General features: G+C 46.1%; 1 protein-coding gene across 7 annotated transcripts in view; it reads left to right on the forward strand.

Annotated features, from left to right (window-relative positions):
- The window catches only part of C1QTNF7 (C1q and TNF related 7), a 107,291-nt gene that overhangs the window by 57,837 nt on the left and 23,666 nt on the right, over positions 1–25,788 (forward strand). The window contains exon 2 of one of the 7 annotated variants that reach the window (XM_019479806.2): positions 455–563. The exons of 5 other annotated variants lie outside the window; for them this stretch is intronic. The gene's annotated coding sequence lies outside the window, so the exon portion shown is untranslated. Of the gene's footprint in view, positions 1–454; positions 564–21,282; positions 21,367–25,788 lie in introns of those variants that run through there. One more of the 7 variants, XM_059721589.1, reaches the window with a different exon arrangement.

Below are 25,788 nucleotides of genomic sequence, written 5' to 3' on the forward strand. Positions count from 1 at the left end.
TTCAGGAGCAGGTGCCCACAACAGCATACGTACTGCCATCTAGTGGTCAAAAGGGAGTATAACTGTTTACAATGCTTGAGAGGCAAGGCTCTTTTGTGGATGAGATCGTGTGGCTTGTAACATATGGCTGCTCTGTGCAGGAGGCTCAGGAGATGGAGCTCAAAGATCCTTGAGGAAACTGTTGATGATGCTGATTTTTGATAAGAGTCCAGACACATTCAAAACCTCAGAAACAAAGATATTGTTACACATTCAATTTCTGCTGTGGTGATTCCTGACTTGACCAGGACAACCTGTTCATGTCTCCACTTCTTTTATTGCTGTTGTTGATCTTTTCACTTGATTTCAATAATTGCTGCTTGTGCAGTTAAATGTTGAAAAGCTTCATTAAACATAAAGATTTGAAATCAGATGGAAGTTGAGGGATACTAATGGGGCTATTCTCTACTTACAGAAATCATTCTATACTAGTTGAAGTAAATATATGGAATTAAAAATCCTAGTATTTCTCTGGAATAAACATCTCCATTCTGCAACTGAGGAGCAAAAAGAGGAGAGAGAGGGTAAGCAGTTTTCCCAAGCTCAGAAAGCCAACTAATTGCAGAGCCAGGAATGCAACCTGCCTATCAATGCTTTTACTTTAGCACTAGACAACATTTGTTTTCTCACATGTAAAATATTTTTAAAGGGAAAAATAGATTACCTGAATAAGGCACGTTGATAAAGTGAAGTTCTGGAATAGGCTTCCAAACAGGGGGTAGTGGCGAGGAGCTTACATTGTGTGTAAATGGAGTGTCAAAGGTCATGGAAGATACAGTAAAATGGGATAGGAGCAAACCTGAGGTAAGACTGGAAAAATGATCATAGTTCTTTCTGGAATAAGTTTCTTTCACTCTTGAATTTTCCTCTTGAGTGCTTACATTACTTCTTGTATCACATTATAGTGTTTCCCATGCTTCAAGGCTTCTGCTGATTACCTGCAGGTGCTAAGAAGAACCTGCTGCTCCTTTGAAGCATTACTTTGCTTTGGAGCAAAGGATGCCCCAAATAAGCCTGGCACCCCAGAGTCTCTACCAGGGAACAGACAGTATAGATTTCAGGGCCAGTGTTGAGCAACGATGGAGATTTTAGGGGCACCCGTGGAGCATGCAGCCTCCCAGAAACCACAAGCAAGGGGGGCACGCAGCCCCCAGCACCTGGCAGGAACAGATCCAGAGGCGATGCATTAGTGTGGCTTCACCTCCCCTTCCCCCGCCCTTCAGACCATGCTGTGGAAGCAGCAATCTCCCAAAATGGACAATAATCTTCCTCTTCCCCTTCCCCTTCCCTTCCCCTCTATCCTGAGCAGCATGTCCCCTCCCCTCCCCATCCACAGTGATTGCAGTGGGAGAGCCCTTTAGAGCTGCCCCTGCCCCACTCCAGCTGCGCTCAGTCAGGGACCATGGTGGTGGCAGCAGGTGGGTTCTCCCTCCCCACATTTGCTCTGGGGCTGGCAGGGAACACCTGGGGGGACTTAGCACAGAGGAGGAACCTGTCTGTGGCTCCTGCTGCCACCACTGTTCCTATTTGGAGCAGGGCAGGAGGGGCTCTGGAGTCCGCTGAGAACTGGGGTGGGATTCTTACCTGATTTGAAAGCTAAAAAAACAGTCTCTGCTTATGCTCCTGTGGTACAGGCTGCCCACCCCAGGGGAGGAAGCACTCCAGAGCACCCTTGCCCTGCATGTGTTGTGTGGGTCCGGTGAGTGTGAAGAGCAGTGCAGTTTGGGATGCATGGAGGACTGACAGGACCCTAGGCCCAGAATGCTTTGTGTTTCCACATAATATTGAACCAGTTCACAGAGGACAGGCTTAAAATATTTGATTTTTCCTGCTGTACTTTTGAATTTACTCTGGAATATGACACAAAGCTATGGGGAGAAGTGGACACGCCGGAGGGCAGGGAACAGCTGCAGGCAGACCTGGATAGGTTGGACAAGTGGGCAGAAAACAACAGGATGCAGTTCAACAAGGAGAAATGCAAAGTGCTGCACCTAGGGAGGAAAAATGTCCAGCACACCTACAGCCTAGGGAATGACCTGCTGGGTGGCACAGAGGTGGAAAGGGATCTTGGAGTCCTAGTGGACTCCAAGTTGAACATGAGCCGGCAGTGTGACGAAGCCATCAGAAAAGCCAATGGCACTTTATCGTGCATCAGCAGATGCATGACAAATAGGTCCAGGGAGGTGATACTTCCCCTCTATAGGGCGTTGGTCAGACCGCAGTTGGAGTACTGCGTGCAATTCTGGGCGCCACACTTCAAGAAGGATGCGGATAACCTGGAGAGGGTACAGCGAAGGGCAACTCGTATGGTCAAGGGCCTGCAGACCAAGCCCCACGAGGAGAGACTAGAGAAACTGGACCTTTTCAGCCTCCGCAAGAGAAGGTTGAGAGGCGACCTTGTAGCTGCCTAAAAGTTCATCACGGGGGCACAGAAGGGAATTGGTGAGGATTTATTCACCAAGGCGCCCCCGGGGGTTACAAGAAACAATGGCCACAAGCTAGCAGAGAGCAGATTTAGACTGGACATAAGGAAGAACTTCTTCACAGTTTGAGTGGCCAAGGTCTGGAACGGGCTCCCAAGGGAGGTGGTGCTCTCCCCTACCCTGGGGGTCTTCAAGAGGAGGTTAGACGAGTATCTAGCTGGGGTCATCTAGACCCAGCACTCTCTCCTGCTTATGCAGGGGGTCGGACTTGATGATCTATTGAGGTCCCTTCCGACCCTAACATCTATGAATCTATGCGCACACACAGTTATCATAAGGTAGTCAGTGTGCTATAAGGTCATACCCTATCTTATCTCAAAGTAACCTGTTGATGTAGCTTTACCCTTTTCTTTCCTCAAACCCTCCAACCACAGGAGAAGTGAATGAATATGCTTCAATTTATTATTCAAGTACTGTACAACCCAGTATATTAGGCCTTGGCTACTCCCAGACTAGCACAGATTTAACTAAGGAGATGTTTTAAAACTATTCAGTTGAAACAAAAAAAAAATCCTCCCCCCAAACATGCCTAAATCAGTTTAGACATAACATAAATTTCTGTAATTTGCATCCATTCCTTCCTGATTTAAGCTAAAACAAAATAAGCTGTTTCTAAATCAGGGTGAGGGTAGTACCTACATAGAGCTTTGAACAGATTTAAATAAAAATATATCAGTGCAAGTTTGCGTGTAGGCCTTTGAAACCTCATATCTCAGAGGACTTCACTTAGTCCCTGGAATGTATAACTTCCTAATTAGCCAGATGTTCAATGGGCTCACTCATAGACCATCCCTGCATTAGAAAAAAAGTAAAATTTTTATTTGGTTTAATCCAGGGGTGTCAAAGATATGGTCCATGGGCTAGAGCCAGCTCACAGAGCTATATCTTCTGGCCCTTGGTGCTGCCCTGGGTCTCAGAATAACCCAAAGGAGGCATGCAGGGTGTATGGGATGGCCCTGCATGCCTCATGCAGTCCTTGCTCCAGTTTGTGTCCCAAAGTGGCAAAGTGGTTCTCATGTGCAGCACAGTCCTGGGGCACCTGCATGAAGCTTTGGGGCCATACGGCATATGGCAGCAGCTCCCGAGCCAAGTGGCACAGCCTGGTGGCAGCAATTGCTCTGGGACCATGCAGCGTAGCCAGAGCAGCACCTATTCCAGCTGCTCCAGGACACACGCTGGAATGTGAGGCTAGTCTGTGGGTCCAGTCCAGCCCATGGACCAGCCCTGCACCTCTCATCTGACCCTTTTGGGCTGAATGAATTGGCACCCCAGGTTTAATTTGTCTTGGCATCATGTGGTGAGCCTGGTATTGCATCATCTTGTACTAACAAGACACAATTTTCCAGAAGAGGGGTGAAGGAGTGCTGGGGGAAGCAGATGTACATTTTGGGAAATGGTGGGGGCAGGTTCTGCTATTGGTAAGAAATTTGAGGAGCCCTAAAAATTTCTCAGACAACAGTTGGGGCCTTCTGCTGCTGCTCCCAATTGATATTATCCTATCAAGTGATTCCTCACCCTATCAGCCATCCAAGAAGGGAAGTGCAGCTCCCCTAAGCCGGAGTGTGGAGGGTGAGCTCTCCCTCTGCTTACATCACTCCCTTACTTTACTCCAGTCTCTGGCTGCACCCTCCTTCTCAGGAATACTACGATGACCCCACCCAGGCACCTGCAGACAAGCTACTGACTCATTTATGAAACAGGCTGTTTGCTGCTTTTAACTGTACTTGGCAAAAGCTTGTCCCTTTGAACCCATAGTAGCAGGCAGATATTAACCAACATCTTCCTACCATTTGTGGCGGTTATGGGTGAGAAAGAGCACAACTGCCTTTTATGGACTGTTGTTATCCCCTAATTTGGGGATGGAGCCCAGAGCCATGGTGGAAAAGAGAATGGAAAAAAGTCTACCCTATTACATACGAAATAAGCAATATAACATTCTCATCATATAATGGCTTTCAATTTTTCCCAAATCACTACATTTGCTTTTACGCAGTGAGTCGTTATTGGACAGTTAATCCTTTCTCTGCAATTAGACTCTCTGGAAAAGAGACTGTACTGGCTTCAATTAGATTTGTACAAGTGGTACTACATGTAGCAAAATTTTTAGGTCTTGTTTGGTCTACAATAGAGGATTAGACTTTAATGGGAGGGTCACCAAAGGAGGGCCAGGCACAGTCCATGAGTTGGTTCCACACCAACATTGCTGCTTTTCAGCAATTGATTTTTTTCATTTGCTGGCATATTGGATGGCAGTTGTGAAATCTAGATGGACCCCAACTATAAAGAAATTGTTATAGGATATTGACTTGCCATAGCTTCTCCTTTTATAGTAACCAAAGCACATATTAAGCTGGCTGGGATGTAGTTGGGGCTGGTCCTGTTCTGAGTAAGGGTTTGGACTAGATGACCTCCTGAGGTCCCTTCCAGCCCTGCTTTTCTATGATTCTAAACTTCTCTCTTCAGAGACTTTTGTAGGAAGATAGCAAATCAGCTCAACCCAGCACTGCCCCTGCACATTCAGTGTCTATGATATATTATGGTCCATCAGAAAGACATCTGCTTCTGTTATGTATAGGGCTGGTTTGTGCTTAGATCTGTCCATATGATGTAGATTGGAAAAAGGAAGGTACAAAGATCCTTCCCAACTTTATGCCCTATGAAGGAGCAGAGGCAGGAGCTGTGAAAGTCTTGGTCTTTTCACTCCTGACACTCAAAAACTAGGGAGTAAGAGCTATAAGTAACACGGCTATAGGAATGGCAATAAAAAGGCTGTGCATCAGTAGGCTGGACCAATACAGAGCAATGCAAGAGGCACATATTGCATGAGAGAAAAGGGCGTAGCAGAAGTCTTCACTGTGATGCATGCTCACAGCCCCAGTATCCCGAGTGTTCCTCTGTAATACTGTGCTGGACAACTTTGCAAGTGAATGGAAAAGTACAGGGCAGGATTAACACATAGGCAAACTAGGCACATGTTCCAAGGGGGCCTGGTTCTTCCCTCCACGGTGGCGGCAAAAATGTCCCCATCCGCCTCCCTTCCCTTCCCCCTGCCCTCCACTAGCCTCACCACCACCGTGGCTGCTTCCTAGCAGTGGCTCCAAGCCCTGCTCCCTGGGGGTGGCAACACTGGGGTAGGAAGCAGGGTCTAAGTCTTGACCGGCCTGGAGCCCATGAGTTTGTTTGCCTAAGGCCCACTAAAGGGTTAATCAGGCCTTGGGAGGGTGGCAAGGCCAGGCTGTCACTGCTGATATTTAGTAGCACTCCCTGGTTAGATTAGCTGCTTATTCTGATTGAAAGGTGCATCTAGGCCACTTGGCCTTTTGTGATGAAAGAAGTGAAATTAGCTTTGAACAGTGATTAATCACAACCTTTACTGGAAAAAGAAGCCTGAATTATGTTGTCAGAAATGTACCAATTAAAGCAAAATGCCACAAAATGTCTGAACTTTCCTTTCAGTGCCACATAGCAACCATATAAAAGTGTCACTCAGCTCTTACCAACGTAAGACCCACTTATGTCTCTTGGAAAACATTTGATTTAGAAACACTTCTACATATAGTTCTTATTTCTCTTGGGAATTAAAAAATACCCAGTTTTTGAAAAGTTAATGCAGTCCTTATTTTATGCAGACCTGATGAAATTCTGGGATGGTGGGCTTAGCAACAGCAAAACACTTGTCCCAGCATGTGGCAAAGAGGCCACAGGACTCAGAGCTTAACCTGATAACAGCATACAACAAATGGAAAAAAATTAGGATGGCACTGAACATCCTGGAGTCACCAAAGGGGAACCAGATGGGAACTCTGAACACTGGGCAATGCCCAGTCATAAAAGATGCAGATTTTTGAATCCCCACATGTCCATAATACAAAAACTACCTGCTCTCAGGAGAGGTGAAGGACAAAAAAATATATAGGATCACCTGATTACAAGGGACAAAAAAGAAAAAAAAAGCAAGAAGAAATTTTGGATCATAGGGTCAAAATCAGAGTACCAAATTGGTTTTGCACCCACTGAGAGGGTGTAGGACTGGCAGCCTTGGACATTAGTGTTCTTTGGTTATCCACACGTGAAGCACAGCAGGAGAGATGAAAGCTTCCCCAGCAGTAATCTTCAGCCACCTCATGGAAGGCCCTGTTGAGTGGTATAAAAAGCTCCCTGTCTGTTTAGTGCTCTTGGGGCAGACTTTTATGGTCTCATCTGTAATTAATAATATTTGTGATGCCTATTCCTGTTCACTAGAAGCTGGTCTGAGATGAGCACTCCAACTCATTTCACATCTACCACTGAAAAGCCACCTGGCAATCCTCCTCCGCTGTGAACATAGGCAAAAGACTTGCCCCTCTGGTTTAGTTAGTCTATAAAGTGCAAATGTACTTGGGCTTCTGCCTGACTTCAGCATAAAAGTAAAGTTACATGTTACACCTAGGCCATACTAGGGGCACTTAAAACACAAGTGTCCTTATATTCAAGCTTGTTAACTAATGCTAAATGTCCTCTAAGCATGTCAAAGTTATGTGACTTCAGGCGAGAGTTAACTCTGGGCTCTGCTACCTAGCTTGTGTTAGGGTAAATTCAGCTTGCTCCAGGGAGACAAATGAGCAGTATGTGTCCTTCAACACCCCAAGATGCACCATCCTCAGCCTTCCCACACCCAGACAGCCTTCCCACCCCCAGACAGGAGGTAGGTGTCTTGGCTCCTAGCCACACCCCTCATTGCCAGCCCTCTAGTGGCAAATCAGAGCTGCACAGGCAAGAAATAGTATTTACCCTTCGCATGCGACTGCTCACAGAACAATATTACTTTATACCTCTTAACATTCTACAGATTTCGTATGGTCTAAGTGTAACAGGTAACTTCACCCTAACACAGCCTCTCACTGGATGCATCTACACGAGACGCAGTACTGTACATTAGCATAGTTTACTGTACAGTAAAAACCCTTAATCCTGCTTAAATTTCGTGTAGCTGTGGGGCAAGGCACAAGTGCTGCATCAGTTTGAGCAGGGCAGGACCTCTAACCCCCACATTTATAAGCATGAACACCGCGTGCCCCCAGAGGCCTGGGCCCTGCTCCAAGTCTGCCACCATCCAGCCCCCGCACCTAGGCCCAGCCCCACTGCTCATCCTGGCTCCATATGGGTGCAGAGATGGAGCTACTGAGGGGAAGGAGGATCTGTTTGATGTGAAGGAAATAAAAGACTTGTTCTTCTGACACGTGTCTGCAATGAGTATGGTGCAGGGGGTGGATGCGTAGGGTTGGGGGTCCGTGGGTAACGGCATAGGCAAGCTAGAGCAGGGAATGCTGGAGGAGGTGGTCAGCCTGGGCCCCTTGCACCCAGTGCCCTGGCCCCTGCTGGCAGGTGCATGGCTCTCCTGGGGCCTGGGCAGGGGGGGTCCTGCTGGGGCCAGCACCTTGGCCAGCAGGAGTGTGAGGCACTGGTCATCAGTGCCGGGGCTAGAGCAGCCATAGCGTGGGGAGGCAGAGTAGGCAAGGAGAGAGCTCCCGCATGCTGCCCCTGTGCTTGGCATGCTGCTCCTGAGCAAGGAAGAGGCTGCCTAGGGAGCAGAGCTAGCTTTTAAAGATGGCTGCCAGGTGCTGGCAGCTGCAGCCGGAGCCTAGAGCTCCCCACGGGGGCAGGAGGGGCCCATTGCAGGGTTGCAGGAAACTGGGTGCAAATCTGTTCCCTAATCCCCACACATGTAGACACCTGCCCTGAAAATGCTTCCACCAGAGTGAGTTACATCAGAGTAAACTTAGGCCGGAGTAAATGCATGTGTAGAAAGAGGGTCTTAATTTTAATGTTCTCCTTAGCCATCTCATCTTGCACCCATGCATCCCAAATTAGAGTGCAGTTTATAAATGGCAATTTCTTAAAGAGCAGTTCTGTTCTTTTTCTAAATTCAGAGTAATGTTTGCTTATTTTAGTGATAAATGTTTCTACTTCTTAGCATTCCTGCTAACACTGCAAAATCAACACAATAAAGACTGAGGCAGCCAGATTCCATTTCATCTTGCAGGTCATCAACAGAAATCTAATCAGCTCTATCCCTGCTTTCCCAGTGAGATGCCAGTGGGTTTATGTGGATGCAGCTGGGGATATAATGTGAAGGCAGTACAGTTGCACAGACCTGCAGAACTTAATTAGCCTGCAGAACGTTCACTGCTAGTGAAGATGAAGAAGGACAGCTGACTTGTAGAAATCCTTTTAACAGAAAAAACAGGAAAAAATATATACCTCGTTTTACTTGTAAACTGAGTACAGTCAACTTAGAAACATGTGGCAATAATACAGAGCTCCATAATGCCATTTTGGAAGATTAATAGAAAAGAATGAGGCAATATGAAATTGCAATTTCATTTTAAATTGTAATTTTGTTTGTAACATCATAATCATCCCAGCAGCTTGAAAGTGTGTCACAGAGATTGCTGGGTTTTATGAATAATGGAACTTCTGCAGAGACCTAATTTCATGTGGTACTGTAATAAAAACAAACAAAGCACATAGGAGAGAAGCTGTATAAATATAATTGTCTGCTAATATATTGTGTGTTTAACTTTTTCCCATGCGGTATCAATGCATGTATAAGATTTCAATTTATTTTTTTACTTATTAGTTTACATACATATATAAACTTTCCCAAAGGAAAGAGGAAACAATAGAAACCATTCAACAAATCATGGTATCTCATGAAAAGAAAATAAGCATATAGCATTCTATTAAGTCTTCTGTTAGGTTGGAGTTGGGGATAGTTCATCATCAATAATCGCAGTCATCCAGTTCAGAGCTTAATCTGTTTTTCAATCGATATCTAAAATCACAAAAGATCGAGATAGCAAATTCTGCAACCTTGAATGCAGATGTCTGTAACAAAGATAAAAAAAAAACAAAGAAAAAACAGCTAATTGGATAGAAAACAAACCTAAGTAGATAATTATTTTAGGCCATCTTAAAACTTACCTGTTTTGGAGCAAATTAACTCTCATCATCCAAGTCACGTAGAAAAGAGTCTTTAATACTACTGTGATGGGAAATACATTCAGTGTACTACAGGGTCTTGAAGAAATGAGGATCAAGAAATCTCTGGCTTAGTGAAATGAAGAGGTATGTATAAAATATAAATATTCAGAGAAATGTACATACTTTCTGATTAATAACAAACTAGCTGGACTGACTGGAAAGAATTCCAGTGTAATGTAATATTGGAAGCATATTTTTTTTATCCCATTTTTGTGACTTCAGTTTTATGTCTGAAAAGAATTTTTTCTTTAATCAAGACAATAGAAGACTTTGTAGAGCTTTTAGTACTTTCAGTTTCATTTACACTCAATAGATTTTTTATTTTTTCCATCAGAGTGAAAATTGCAAACATCTTTACCCAGCTCAGAAACTTGAGGTCCATATGCCTTCCATCTCTCTTGACTCCTTACTTAAATTTTAACTATATGCACAGTTGTTCAAGGGAATTTTTGAAGGCAGGTTTACAATAAATACATTCTTGGCCTGAAAGATGGTAGGTAAAACTTGCATTGTTTTCAAACTGTCCAGAATATCTGAAGGTCTCTGGCAGAGGTTATTTTTGTATTGCTACGCAAGCATGGGCCCCCTGGCAGGAGCATGATAACATTGCCACAAAGGCAAGTTTTCCAGCCAAGGTGCTAGGGGGCTGCTCCTTATAGGCAGCAACTGATTGAGACTGGAGGACACTAGAGCAGGGACGAGCAATTATTTCAGGCGGAGGGACGCTTACCCAGTTTTGGCAGGCTGTTGAGGGCCGCATGGGTAGCCCCTCCCCTTGACAGGTGCCCCGCCCCCAGTCACCATCTTGGGACCAATGTCCCAATGTCTTGGGACCAATGTCCCAGTGCCAGCACCGGTGGGGCCCAAAGCAGGGCACAGGCTGGCAGGGGTCTGTGGAGCCAGGCTGGGCTGCAGCAGCAGGGAGAGGAGGGAGCTGGCCCAGCTCCATAGAGCTCCTGCCGGCTGGGACCCTGCACTCCTGCCACCCTGCTCTGGGCCCCGCTGGCACTGGCCCCGGGACACTGGTGCAGGCCCCATGCTCCTGCTGGCTCCCACACCTGCTCGCTTCCAGTGCCCCCCAGCCCTGTGGTACAGGCGGGGGGCAGCACACAGCCCCGACCCCCTGCTCCCTGGCAGGAAAGAAGCTGGTGCTGAGTGCGGGGAAAAGTGGCCCCTTGCCTGCCCCATGGCTGGTGCTCCCTGCTGCAGGCACTCACAGCCCATGCGGGGTTGTCTGGAGCAGGCACAGGCAGCCCCATGTGGGCTGCAAGTGGCTACAGTGTGGGGTGCCAGCCATGGAACAAGAGAGGGGCTGCTTTTCTCTATGCTCAGCATCAGCTTGTAACCCAGCCCCATTGCCAACCTGGGCACCACACTAGCTCTGGGCTCGCCCGTCGGTGGCAGCAGCTGCGGCCCCCCTTCTTGCCATGCTGGGCAGTGTTGGCTGCTGCTGGCTGCCCAGAGCTCATGTGCTGGGCAGCCCAGAGGCAGTGGTGGCAAACATTGCCTGGTGCGGCAAGCAGTGGGGTTGCAGTTGCTGTCGCCATGTGCAGCCCCAATGGGCGAGCCAGGAACTGGCGCGGGGCCCAGGTTGGCAGTAGGGCAGGGTTACAAGGTGGTGCTGAGTGCGGGGGGGGGGAAGTGGCTCCTTGCCTGCCCCATGGCCGGCGCCCCACACTGCAGCTGCTCGCAACCCATGCGGCCCCATGGCCAGCCCATGTGGTTCTGCCTGTGCCTGCTCCAGACAGACCCACACGGGCTGCGAGTGGCTGCAGCTTGGGCGCCGGCCACGGGGTCGGCAAGGGGCCACTTTCCCCCTCCCCCACACTCAGCTTTTCCCTGGACTCCTTTCTGGTGCAGGGAAAAGCAGCCCCTGCCCCGCCCCGTGGCCCGTGTCCTACAGGCACTTGCAGCCCACGTGGGCTGCCCACGGGCTGGATAGAATGGCCTTACGGGCCATATTTTGCCCACCCCTGCACTAGAGTGAGACTGCTTGCCAGGTGGGAACTTTCCAGGGCCACTGGTGCTCCATCACCAGCAGCCATTTAAAGTTGTAGGTGCTTAGAGCTTACAGCTTGCAGGTGGCCCAAAACTGAAACTGCTGCTGGGGTTGGAGACCAGAGATTGGTGTGGCATGCAAGCCCCTGCTGCTGCTGCAGCCCTGCTGCAGGGTAGCAACTGGGACAAGGCCTTCTGGAAGCTGGTCCTTCCCAGGCTCCCTTACAGCTCCCCGCTGAACTTGCTGTCACAGAGGTAGTCCTTCTCTCCTTCTGCAGAGTGAGGGAAGGAGAGCACAGCCCTACCAGATAGTGGGGGGTCTCCCAGACCTGTCCACTTATTAAATTTGTCCCAGAAGACAATTGCTTGCAGTTTCTTTGTTGTGATTCTGTCATTTTTGTCGCATAAATCAGCCATTTTTTCAGTGTGACAGACAGCATGAACATGTGAACAGCTGCTTTTTATCACACTAAAACAACTGATATGGTGGAACGCCTGTCTAAGAAGAACCAAGAACTAATGATACTGTGTAAAATGTGAAAAGATTATGGAAAGCAACTGTACTTGATTTGCTTCTGAGGAGTAATAGGGACTTTATCATTGCTGTGGATTACTGCAGTAGATAACTTTAATCAGGAAACCTGTAAATATTAAATAACCCACAAAAGTCATATTCACTAGCTATGGAATCACTGGGAATATTACCTATGAATCTCAATTTTCCTCAAAGGATTTTGCAGACTTTGGCATAACATAGGTTTATAGATGCTAAAGAGTTATTCCAGGACCAGGGGCATACAGAGAACCAATCCAAGCTATCAGATGCATAGTGGGCTGAGTCAAGATTCTGCTTGATAATCAGAACACACATATGGAAAACTAAGTCAGTTGACCCGTGGCTCATAAGCCAACATCGTCTATGTACTAGGCCTGTGTGAAGTGGCTAGTATTTGCTTTGGATTTTGCCAGTTCTGGGGTCAATAATTCGATTCGGTGATTTGAATCACTGTCCCAAATCAAGTCGGCTGAATCTGATTCGGAGATTCAGCTGCTGTCAAAAAGGCCAAATCTCTGAATCAAACAGGCCACATCCCCCACATGGCCCCAGCTTCCGACTCGTTAAAAAAAAGAAAAAAAAAAAGCCCTGCACTCACCGGCTGCTGCCAGGCCAGGGGGAGGGAAGGAAGTGATCCCTGCTGTACCTTGCTGCCCCATACTGCATGGGGAACTCTGCCATGAGCCCCCGAAGCCCTAATGGCCACTGTAGCAGCCGGTGAGTGCGGGGCTTTTTTTCTTTTTTTTTAAAAGAACCGGGATGCTGAGCCTGGGTGGGGCAGCCATCAGGTACGGCTGTGAGAGCATGCAGGGGATGGGGGCTTTTGGCAGAGTCCCCCACACAGCACGGGGCAGTGGGGGCAGTGGAGATTGCCTCCCTGCCTGGCATGAGCCAGTGGGGTGGGGCTTTTTTTTTTCTTTTTTTAAAGCACCAGGACACTGGGGCTGGGCAGGGCAGCCATTGATGTGACTGGGAGAGTGGGTCACTTGGTGGGGGCTGGGGGAGCAGGCAGGGATGGGGCCTGGCGAGGGTCCCCCCATGGTCCCCTCCCCCTTCCTCCAGCTCTCCCCCGCCGCCTCCTACTTACCAGCATGGAGTCTGGATCCAGCTCCCTGTGGCAGTGAGTGGGGACTGCCCAAATCTCTGAAGCTCTCCAAATCTTTTCCAAATCAATTCAGAGAGCTTCAAATCGATTCGGACCTTTTTATTGGTCTCCCAGTTCAATCTGGATTTGAAGGTTCAGCCTGCTGAATTGGGCTGAATCTCCTCCAAACTGAATCAGCATCTGAAGCTTCACACAGCCCTACTATGTACTGTCTTTCATAGAGAAACAGTAGGAATATGAAGCAACATGTACTAGCTAAATAAATCAGTTCGGCTGAAAGGCAATTGGCAATAGAATATTATGATGGCAAATCAAATGAACTACTTCTAAGGCCAACTCAGCTTCAGTGCAAGTAGGTATAATTAATATCAGTGGACCTGAATTTAGCATTTAATTGGGAACTGTTACATGACAGATGCCATTAAAAAGTCTGTCTGCCAACTGTTGCTAAATGACCCCTCATACTAATTATCGGGAACACCAGTGCTGAATGCTGACATTTTAATCTGTCTCAGTAAAATGCTATTTTAAATACAAAAGGTGGTTCAAGATTGTCAAAGAAGTGCTTAAGAAATAACTCTGGTGTTCTCCATTAGCACAATAATAGTATGATTATTATTACTACTGTAATTTTAAAAAGTGAAAAACTCAGGTATAGAGGTTAGATGATGGCAGCAAAATAGTTATGTAACAGATACTAAGAGCAAAATATATAGCCTGAGATTAAACCCAGTGCTTTAGTCACAAGACCTACTCTCTTCTTTGGGGTAAGCTTAACATTTCACCACTGAGGTAAATGGGGGTTTACATTTAACTAACATGTATGCAGAATCAGGCCCAAATTACAGATCTTGAATTAATCATTTGAACTAGTGCTCTTCTAAGTTAAATCTCATCAGTTTTTCCATGGCGACTCTTTTTTTCTAACCCGATGCACTCAGACTTTAATTTGTGAAGGGATTTATAGGAAATGCTAGTTACAGTTGTTGTTCAAGAAGATTGATAGAGGTTCTGGAGCTGCACATGGGTTTTTGTCTTTTTCAGGTTTTGTGCAGAAGATAAAAGAAACAAATTATATATGCATGATACTGCTTTTTATTTTACTGCACTTCCCTTCCTCAGAGATTTAAATCTGTCTGTTTGAAATTCTATCCTCCATCCAAGTCTGTATATCATAAATACAGAGGGGAAAGATGAATTGCAGCTTTAGTGCTTGAATAAGTGAGGAGCTCTTAAGCTGGATTTTAAATTTTAAAGTATTTATGCAAGAAGATTCTGTAGGCTTCTTCAAACAAGCAAGTTAGATATTTAAGACCCGATTACATGTTGCAGCATGTACATTTAAAATCTCCCCTCAAACCAAACCTTGCAAACCCAAAACACTCAAGTACACAATTTTTTCCTTGAAGAGAGGATGAGAAAAGCAAACCACATGTAGCAGATACTACTCACATGACTTACTGGAAGTTTCTCGTCTACAAAGGTGTAAGAAGCTACGTGGAATAGAATAGATTTTCCACTGCTGTATAAGTGATTTTATACAACCAGAATAAAATGGTAATGCTTTCCTTCCACTTCACGTGCTCTACACACAAATTCAAGGAAGCAGAATATCAGGCCTTCAAATCAAAAACACATTTAAAGTGGTGCTTAATATTATTAATTTGTGTATTTAATATTAAGAAATCTGTGGAAGAGAAAGCACAGCCCATCTGGAAAATGGCTAGATGTAGCTAACTGGAATTTTCCTTGGGAAAGAATGAATATTCCACTGCAGCTGTTCACACGCCTTCCATCCCTGCTCATCTTCGGGGTTCCTGGAAGGTGGCCCAGGCCTTGCTACAAAATGAGCAGAGAGAGGGTGGGCCTGGGTGGAGCTGGATTTTCTGTGAAGCATGATGAAGGCAGGACACCTCAGCCTTTTGACTGTTGAATGGAAACTCAAATCTTTCATTTGAATAAAAATTATTATACCCCATAGCATTTCAATTTTAGTTTACAAGTCCAAATGGTGTAGAGCTCACTCTTTAATATGACTGTTCTTTAATCTCAGTCTCACAGACAAAAGGGTCAGCCTCACTGGAAGTTAACTTATAATTCAAAGGTTCCATTTTCTTCAGGAAGACACATAATTAAAATTCCTGCTATTACCAAAAAGCAGACATTATGTACATTTAATCCTATTTTTATATCTTTTTTGGTGTTGCCTCAAAAATCTGACATTGACCATAATGATTATTTTACGTTGGACCAGATCCTGTTCTTTGTTACTTCAGAGTATAACTGCAGTGACACTATTAAATGAATAGAGTTACTTCAGATTTGCTGTGGCATAAACAAAGAAGAAAATTTTTCTTTTAATTACCACTAATTGATGGATAATCTGACAACTAGATAAAAAATCTCAGACCCAATTTTTTATCTCACTTTACACAGCTGTAAATCCAGAGTAGTATCACTACAGTTTGCGTGGCTATTACAACTCCAAATGAGGTCAGAATTTGGCTCTCAGGATGTTATTTGATGTGATGACTGGGTCATAGAGCATCAGCACCTCAAAACCCTTCAGCTCATGTTACAGGGTAACATTTTCAAAAGCAGTGAAACAACTTAAGAACCTGAGTCCCATTTACAAAGATGACTTGGGCTCTTAGGAGAGTTAAGTCTCATAGACTTGAAATAACACTTAGGGTCCTAGGTGCCTGTGGGCCAGATACAAATCATTTTCATATGTGCCAAAATTCAGCTTAGTTGGAATTTAGGGCCTTGGCCATGTTATATGAACATATTCACTGTGCCATAAATAGCTACATGCCACATGTTTATTGATTTTTGGCACCATAAAATGGCAAATCAAGCATAAAGATATTATTCCAAAAATGCATAACATCTTTGTGGATATTTTATATGATGCTATAAATGGAACATGTGGCATGCCTCATCATCAAGACCCGGGGAGCCACAGGTCTGGAACCTGGATGGGAACTGCCCAGGTCTTAATACTAACTATCAGCTGAATATCTGCATCAGGGTTTGGGCTCAGCAGGACTCGGCATCTTAAAAAGTCTTGCCCTACAACCCCTGATCTTTGACACTCTTTAAAGTGCTAAGTTCTGGAGAGCCTCAGGGCATGGGACACCTTCAGGGTCTGGCACATAGCCCCCATCCCAATCTTGAGGTTTGGACAGAGGACAACTTTGGGTCCAAAGCTTGTATACACTGGTACAAAGAGGTGCCTGACACATGCAGCAGGGAATGCATTCACCCATTTAGGAGCCACCTGGCACTAGAAGCTGGGGAGGGAACTCCCCCATCGTCCTCTGCTTGCATAGGCACCTCTTTAAACCAGCACTGTGCAGCAGGAGATGGAGGAGCTCTCCAGTCCTCAGTGCTACCAAATAGCTGCCTGGGTTCTGGACCCAGCCCAGGCTGGGCTTTCCTGTGTGGTTCCCAGTGGGAAACCACATGACCCCAGGGAATAAATGGATCCACAAGCCCTTGTTGGGGAGGCTAAAGAAACCCGCAAAGTGCACACACTTCCCCGGGGTCTTGCCCTGACAACAGTGTTTGTAGACTTGCTGTTTAGGACCTCCCTGTCTCACTCTTGTCTTGCCTCTCTCTTAGGTCCTCTGCTTTGGAGCCTCCTGCTCTGCCTCTTGCCTTGCTCCAGCATTTGATCTTTGTGCCTTCCTCTGCCTCTTGTCTTGCTCCTGCCTTGCACTCTGCCTTGGACCCCAGTGCTTTGTTCTTGCTTGTGGTGTGTTCTGAACTCTCCAGCTTCTGACTTCTAGCTTGGCCTCAACCATGGACCCATCTCAGCCCTCAGCATGATATCTCAGGCTCAAGCTGACACCTGGCATTGTGATCTTCAACTCTGACTTGTGGACTTCCAGTAATGTTTACCCTTAGCTTCTGAACCCTGATCCCCAAGGCCAAGATAAAACCCATAACAGAAACCTATGACAGTTTCTGGCTCCTAGACCCATGTTGAATTCTCCTTTTCAATATGGGTCTGCATTTGATTTATTGATTCTTGAGGTGGGCCCTTTTTCTCAAGATATATGAACTAATTCCTGTGAGGTTTAAGAGATTGAGCGTTGCAGCTCATCAGTTTCCCTGTGGTAGCTGCTTGTGTATATACTCTTAACCTGTAGTAAGTGAAAGCTAAACCCTCATCATTATTTTAAGAAATTTGGTAATAGTAGCCCAAATACCAGAGGAGATTTTAGAGCATTTCCGGCAAATTAAAGATCTTTTCTACTCACTCCTCTCGGTACCTGTAATCTCCCATCCCATACAGATATTTAAAGAACAAGGTGCTTCCTGGTTTGATAAAGAATGTGTAGAATGGAAAAGAACATTAAATAGGAAAGACAGGGAATTAAGGAAAACCGGGCACACTGGAACAACTTTTCAGAGTGAGTTTTGAAAGTTATGGAAAGCATATAAACTGCTCCTCCAGGATAAGAAAAAAGAACATTACAACCAGCAATAGAACAAATTGGGGTCAACAATTATCACCAAAGATAGTAAAACCTTTTGGCTACTTGTGTCAAAGGGAACGGCTAACTATAATTATAACATCAAAAATAACATTACTGCAGAAAGTTGAGTAGAATATTTTTCCAATCAGTTTACTTCTTCCATGGAACAAATAAATAGTAATCAAGGGGGTAATATACCTGTTACTGATACAACTAAGTATCGGGTAACAAAGGATCAAATAAAACATCTCCTCAAAGTACAACAGAAGAATAAAACCCCAGGCCCAAACAGAATACCAGTGGAAGTTGATATTGATAATATCAAATGGTGCACTCTGGTCTTGGAAAAATGGTATAACGCTATAATTGAGCTGGGCCAAATCCCAGATTCCTGGAAAGGGAGTACCATCCTACCTATTTTCAAGAAAGATCTAAAAGATAAGCCAGAATCTTATCACCCCATAAGTTTAATAGACATCTCAGCTAAAATCTTTGGGCACCACTTGTTATACCATCTCATAGCATGGGTAAAAGGAGAAAACATATTATATGAACATCAGACCTTTAGGAATGGATATTCCACTATTGATAACATATTTATCCTTCCGTTTTTGAGACATAAAGATACGCACTTGCATAAATCAGCATTGTATGTTGCATTTGTTGATCTGTCAAGAGCTTTTGACAGTATAGATAGAAGTAAACTTTGGGAGAAATTGTTAAATTATGGGATTGACACTTCTCTTTTGCATCTGTTGATAGATTATCATAAAGATACATGGGCGCAAGTTAGGTGGGGCTTGAGGAGCGAACTTACACAGAAATTTCAGACACAAAAAGGGGTTAGACAAGGATGTATTTTGGCCCCCTTGCTATTTAACCTTTATAAGAATGACATTATCAGAAACATGCAGGATGCTCATTTTCATCCCCCAAAGTTACTAGCAACCCCAATCCCTATTTTAATGTATGCAGATGACACTGTCATACTGTCCAGAACCCCCAACAGATTACAGAGAGCAATTACAACTTTTGAGCATCTTTGTGGACAAAATAACTTAAAGATAAATTATAATAAATCCAAAATAATGTTTTTGGGAAGCTGTTTGATGAAATACCCATGGAACATGGGGAAAATCAAACTCAAAGTTGTTAAAACCTGTAGGTACTTGGGTGTGACGTTTACAGCTTCCCATCATGGAAACACCACATTCAGTTGGTTAAAACTAAGGCAGCCCAAACAGCAGTGACTATAAAGAAATGTTATGAGACCACAGCAGGATGATCAGACCAAGCCCCCACATTACCATAAAAAGTCTCCGATCCTGTATGGTGCTGAGGTATGGGGCTATGCCACCAGTAATGGTGTAGCTATACCTTAGAATAAGTTTTTCAGGGCTCTTCTGGGTCTTCTTCCTCCAACTCCCGATTCCTTCTTGAAAGTAGAGATGGGATTAGATTCCATTTTAACTAATATTATTATTAGACTGGCAGGAGTCTGGTTTAAAATGTTGACTGCCTGCCCTTTGGGCAGGGGGTGGGACCCGATGATCTTGAGAGGTCCCTTCCAGCCCTAATGTCTATGAAATCTATGAAAATCCTGCCTTTTCTACCATCTCACTTGCTCAAATTGTGCTATATAGAAGACATCAATAATCCCCCTTCTCTTCAATCTTCCTGGCTAGCTTTTCTCTCCTGCACTTTTTAGGGTGGGACACTGTGTCAAAGACAATGACAGACTCTTCTCCTCCTTAGAAAAGATCCAGGTTTTCCAGAGGTTCTGAGATATTGCCATGCAGAACAGATGCCCACAGTTGTTTTGGCTGGATGTAGAGTTTCTATTCCAAGGTCTAAAAGATGTTGCCCAGCCTGTCTAGGAGTTTTGGAAGACACTATTCATTATGTTTTAGAATGTCCTCTATATAACAACATAAGGAGAAAGTATTTATCACCATTCTTGCAGAAATTGTCATACTATTCAAATAGAGAGCAATTAATATGGCTCCTCCAGCAAACAGATCTATATTTAGTAAACCGTCTTGCAATTTTGCTTAGAAGGCTGAAGTGATCAGAGCTAAACATCCTTTACTGTTGATATGACCGATAAACTTTATAACTATATTTGTTTTTTACTGTATTAATTGTGGACCTATGCACAACATCTTTATAGATTCATGATCTGATTTATCACCATATTTGTACTTGATTATGTTAGTTCTAGGCGTAGGAAAAATGCTTTTATAATGGTTGGCCCTATTTTATTAATATATTTGTGTTTCTGTTATTTTTGTTCAAATTTATATTATGGTTGTATGTCTGTTATGTTGTTTTTCAGAGCACAGCTTTCAGCCAGAATTCTTAATAAATTGAATTGAATTGAATTGAAACCCTCATCATTTACTCTTTTTTCACTAAAGGCTTATTTTCAGTGTTTGTAGCTTTCATAGGATCATAAGAAAGTAGGGCTGGAAGGTATGGTATGTAGTCATCTAGCCCAGCCCCCTGCTCAAGCCAGGATCATCCCTGACTAAATGGTCCCAGCCAAGTGTCTGAGGCCTTCTCTTAGAAATTCCAGGGATGGAGATTCCACAGCTTCTCTAGGTACCAGTTCCATCCTCATAGTCAGAATGTTTTTCCTAGTATCCAACCTAACTTCCCTGTATTGTAGTTTGAGGCCATTGCTCCTAGACCTCCATAGCTCTAGACTAGGGATAGACATTCAAAAAGCCTGAGCCTGAATTGATTCAATCTTTGCAGGTTAGTCTAACCTGGCTAGGCTGAATCACTTTGAAACTGCAAAGACATCCCAGAAATGCAGGTACATGCTAGCAGTGGCTCAGCCTAGAACCCGGGTGTGGGAGAAGGGAGGGCACTAGAGCAGCCCTCCTTTCCCTTGCATAGGGCTGAGCTGAAGGGGACATGGCCAGGCCCTGGCAAGATTAGAGAGGGGTTCCCCCCCACTCCCATGAATGATCACAGAGCATTTATCAGCTCTGTTATCACCATTTATCACCCATTAGAAAACAAACAGCCTCTCTCATTAATTCAAACTCTTCTTAAACAAAGAAGAAATAAAGGGACATTACCAGCTGAGCTTTGATTAGCTCCAAAAAGCCCTAAGCCAGGGGTGTCCAACCTTTGGGCCGGCGAGCCATATTCAAAGACCTCACAGGAAGTGGTATCACATCAGGAAGTGATGTCACATGACCTTTGACACCAATGAAGTTGCAGGAAGTGATAATGAAATGGGTCTGGAAATGTGGTTTAAAATCCAAAATAAAAACAATATAAAAGCAAGAATGAAATAATACCAAACACTTGACTAAAATAAACACTTTCGCTTCTACTCACTTCTCAATAAATGAAAGAAGCATAATGCAAGTTGACAGATCAAATGTGGAAAAGATATCAGCCAGAGTGGAAACTGTAGCAGGGCACTAAGGTGCCTGCTACTTGAAGAGCTGGGATAACTACTCAGGTGCCGGTTGCTGAGGCAATTAGAAGGAACTAGTGACCCACACCTGCCTAGTCAGCTGACCAGAAAGGTCAGGGCCTGGCTCCTATATAAATCACCGGCTGGAGGCCAGGAGGGAGTTCCCTGCTGGCAGACAAAGGGGAAGGAGCTCTGCCTGAGCGAGGAGAGGGAAGAGCCCTGAATGCATCAGCCACTGGAGACTGGTAAAGGATGGAGCACCCTAGGGGTGGCTGGATTAATGTTATAGCTGGATGGCTGGAGTTTGCGTTGTAGCCAAGGGACTTGTGTTTTGTTTGCTGTTTGTGACTGGTGGTTTGGGTGAGGCTAAGAGGGGATGGAGGAGGCCTCATAGGGGACCTGCAGCAGCGTGGGAACCCCAGCTCCAGAGAGTGGGGGCAGAGAGAAGCCCCAGAGAGTGGGGCAGCGATTGCCAAGCGCCACAGAGGGCGCAGAGAGAGAGAGACAGGGCTGCGGAGAGCCCGAGCGCCACAGAGGGCGCAGAGAGAGAGAGACAGGGCTGCGGAGAGCCCGAGCGCCACAGAGGGCGCAGAGAGAGAGAGACAGGGCTGTGGAGAACCCGAGCGCCACAGAGGGCGCAGAGAGAGAGAGACCGAACAACGTCAGTTACATCTGTGAGGCTTGGGGCGTGGTACAGGGGTGGCTGGAGCCATGCATAGCCCATAAGGCTGGGGTGTACAGAACACCCAATACAGGAGAGGAACTAGTGATAACAGGAGAACTGTGGACAAGAGGATGAAAGGCAGCCTCCCTATAAAATATATATATGAGATCAAAGTCATGGCGGGCAAGAATTGGAGGGTGCTAGTTGGCAGCTTGGCATGGTAAAGGAGGCGGCAGGGGAGAGCACGGCAACCCTGACCGCCCTCCTGTTACAGAAACTAATCAAAGCAACAAAATATGGGCATTTTTGAGAATAATCTTCAAAAAGATTTACTTTTATTGAATTAATAACTTGTTAGTAACACATCTTTAACAAGTAGTAACAAGTTGAACCCCCAATCCCGCACAAAGAGAAACAGAAGCAAACACAATCCAAACACCGGACAGTATTTTGACAGACCTGTTGCCCGGCTAGCCTGGTGCCATGCCTGGGTTGACATGGTGCTGCAGAGCTGCTTGGCTACAACCAGGTTGACCTGGTGTTGGAGAAGCCGCAGGGCCAGGCCGGGGTTGACCTGGAGCCCTCCTGGCCTGACGGTGCCATGCCCGGGTTGACATGGTGCTGCAGGACCTGCCTGGGCAGAACCGGGTCGGCACCAGCGAGGAAAAGCAGCATGCAGCTGAAGCCAGCTTCCCATGTGCTACTGGGACAGGAGGAGGCCAGCCAAGTTGGCACCAGCCAGCAGAAGCGGTGGCAGAGTCATGTGCCACTCAGTACTGACCGGTGCAGGCTTGTCCCATCCCGAGCAGCACATGGCTCTGCCGCCACTTCTGCTGGCCAGTGCAGACCCGACTAGGCTCCTCCTGTCCCCAGCAGCACATGAGAAGCGGCCCCCTCGGGGCCACACATGCGGGCAGCCAGACTCGGAGAACCACAGTGCCCGGGGGGGAGACTGGCTGGCGAAGCAGGCGCCGCCTTGCTCTGGGGTGGGGCAGGGCAGGGCAGGACAGAGGGGCTGGCTTTAAGTGGGCAGCTGAGGAGGCAGGCGCGGGCCGGCAGTGCCAGCGGCTGCTGCTTGGCCTCCCGCTCGGGGCTGCTCTGGCAGTGCAGGGCATGGGCACAGGCTCGTGTTGGGGTGGGGAGGTGGGGGCAGGAGCACTGGTGCTCCCAGATGTGCATCCTCCCCGCCAGTGACTGGCGTGTCCCGGGACCGCGAGCAGAGCCGCTCCTCCACCACCCGGCAGCAAAGTTTTCCCATGAAGGCTCCGTCCTGCACCTGCCCCGACCCCGTGGCACTGGCTGCGGCCACCCAGGCAGGTACCAGCTCTCGGGGCGGGGCTGTTCAGCAGCCACAGCCAGCACCAGCCCCGGCCAGGGAGGGGTCTGGCCCCGCAAGGGACCTGGCCGCGCCGCGCTGATGCTTGTCCATTCCCCAGCCCTTCAGCAGCCATTAGGAAGCTGCTGAGGGGCTAGAGGAGGAACAAGGGGTGAGAACAAAAGTAAACCGTGTTTACTTTTGTTTCCTGTCGCAGCACCATGGGCCACAGAAAATGCCTTGGCGGGCCGCATGGCGTCCCACGGGCCATATGTTGGACAAGCCTGTCCTAAGCCAACATTGCTGTCTGCCACAGCATGGACCGTAGCCACCATGTAGTCTGTTAGCTAATGCTTAGGTATCTGTTTAAGGCAGAGGAGACAGGGGATCCCTACTTAGCAGGGAGTGGGGAGGGGAGGGGGAAAGCAGGGGAAAAGTGAGAGGAAACCAGACATTGCTGTGCCTGCAAGTCTGTGCTGGAGCTGCGGCCAGGGAACAGAGGCGAGGGGACAGCTCTGGTGTGGAGCAGAGAGCATCGCCCAGCCCAGAGATAATGCCAAGATGCTGGGGGAGTCTGGTTTATCTTAAACCAGCAGGGGTTCTGGGACAGACATTGCATAAACCAGTTTGAGCCAAATCAGTTAAGTCAGATACTACATTCAACCAGGTTTATCTGAAACCGGTTCCAGCCATTTTCAAACAGGTTTATGTGCACTGAACATCTGTACAGGTTTAAACCAGTTTCTGATCACTTAAACTGTTTTTTGTGTCATGTCTGTCCCTAGCTCTAGAGAAAAGTCTATCCTCTTTATAGTTGTCCTTCAGGTATTTGAAGACTGCTATCAAATCCCCCCTCAATATTCTTTTCAGACTAAACAATCCTAGTTCTTTCAGCCTTTCCTCATAAGCATGTTTCTCAGGCCTCTAATCATTTTTATTGCTTTCTACTGGACTCCTTCCTATCTCTCCATATCTTTCTTGAAGTTTGAATCACTTCCCTTCATTTGTAGGTGACATTCATTTAGTGTCTAGTCTCCAGAGTGCACCCTTCAGCAGCTGCCACAAGGCAGATGATGTGGGCAGAGCACTGGCCTTTTCTACCATACAACAAATTGCTCATGGGTTAATATCCTCAATAGTTTAACTCTTAGTTGAATGCTTAACAGTTTTAATCAGTTCGCATCCCATTCAAACTTTATTGAGACTACACGGGAACTTAGCTCTAATCAGAAGTTTGCTTTTCAAGGATATTTTTAGCACATATATAGTGCCCGAGTGATCTCATTTGCACAGCTTCAAAAACAGAATTATTTGCCAGTGGGAGAAAAATCCCTTTTAGAGGACTTGGGTGTATCCCTTCCCCAGGATTGAGAGCCTAGTGATACATTCAACCCTGGTGTGGACAGAAGTTGAGTAATATCTGGAAAACAGGATAAATTCTGCCAGACACAGCAGGGAAATCCCCAGCTTCTTCCCACACCTATGCATAGAAAATGGAATTATGATGGTAGCATTTTACACATTCTTTACTTAGCACAAGATACAACGTGGAGGAGAATCAGCCCCCAGTGGGTACGGAATATATGAATGTTATTTCTGCTCCTTCTAAGGTAATGTTCTGGCCTTTGGTTTTGCTATCCTATGTCTTCCATTGTCTTTCAGGATCTGCCATTTTATATTTCCTGTTCTCTATCTCTAGTCCCCTGCATCTTCCCTCCCCTTTTCCCTAACTGTATTTCTTCAATCTGAGCCCCACCCCCCACTATTCTATTGCTTCCTGCCTATGATAAAAGTATTATATTTGGTCAGGCAGACTGTATGCTAAGTTTTCAAAAGTTAGATACTGACCATTCTTTTCATAAAACTTGGAATTTGCAAGGCACCTCTCCCTGCAAACTGTGAGTGACTGTCTGAGTTTCTCAGCTTTCTATCAGGAACAAAAGCACAACCACCAATGCCATCTGCCATGGTTTGATTTCTTTTTCAATTATGTGTGTGTTGGCAGTAAAATAGTTGTAGACATCTGCCAGCCCAAATATTACAAATATATTTGCGCTCTCCAGGCTAACATAGTCAGAATGCCTCACTTACATAGACCCAGAACAGCCTGTAGGGCAGCTTTTAGCAAAATGTTTGTAAAACAATAGGACCCGTTAGGACCAGGAAAGGTTTGAAGCCAAGACTGAAAAGAACATGAGCCTTGCCTTGACTTCCCAAAACACCAAACACACTGACTTCCTGGGAAGAGTGGTCTTTCATAGATTTCATAGACATTAGGGCTGGAAGGGACCTCGGAAGATCATCAAGTCCAGCCCCCTGCCCAAACGGCAGGAAGTCAGCTGGGGTCATAGGATCCCAGCAAGATAAGCATCCAGTTTGCTCTTGAAAGTGTTCAATGTAGGCGCTTGAACCACCTCCGGTGGCAGACTGTTCCAGACCTTGGGGGCTCGGACAGTAAAGCAATTCTTCATTATGTCCAGCCTGAAATGGTCTTGTAGTAGTTTATGACCATTTGACCTAGTCGTCATCCCTTGGGGCGCTCTGGTGAACAAACGTTCCCCCAGATACTGGTGGTCACCCCTGATAAACTTGTAGGTGGCCTTCAGATCACCCCTGAGCCTGCGCTTTTCCAGGCTAAAGAGCCCCAGGGCTCTCAGCCTGTCATCGTAGGGTCTGCTTCCCTGACCT

This window comes from Alligator mississippiensis, chromosome 2, assembly GCF_030867095.1.
Source record: "Alligator mississippiensis isolate rAllMis1 chromosome 2, rAllMis1, whole genome shotgun sequence".
NCBI classification, from domain to species: domain Eukaryota; kingdom Metazoa; phylum Chordata; order Crocodylia; family Alligatoridae; genus Alligator; species Alligator mississippiensis.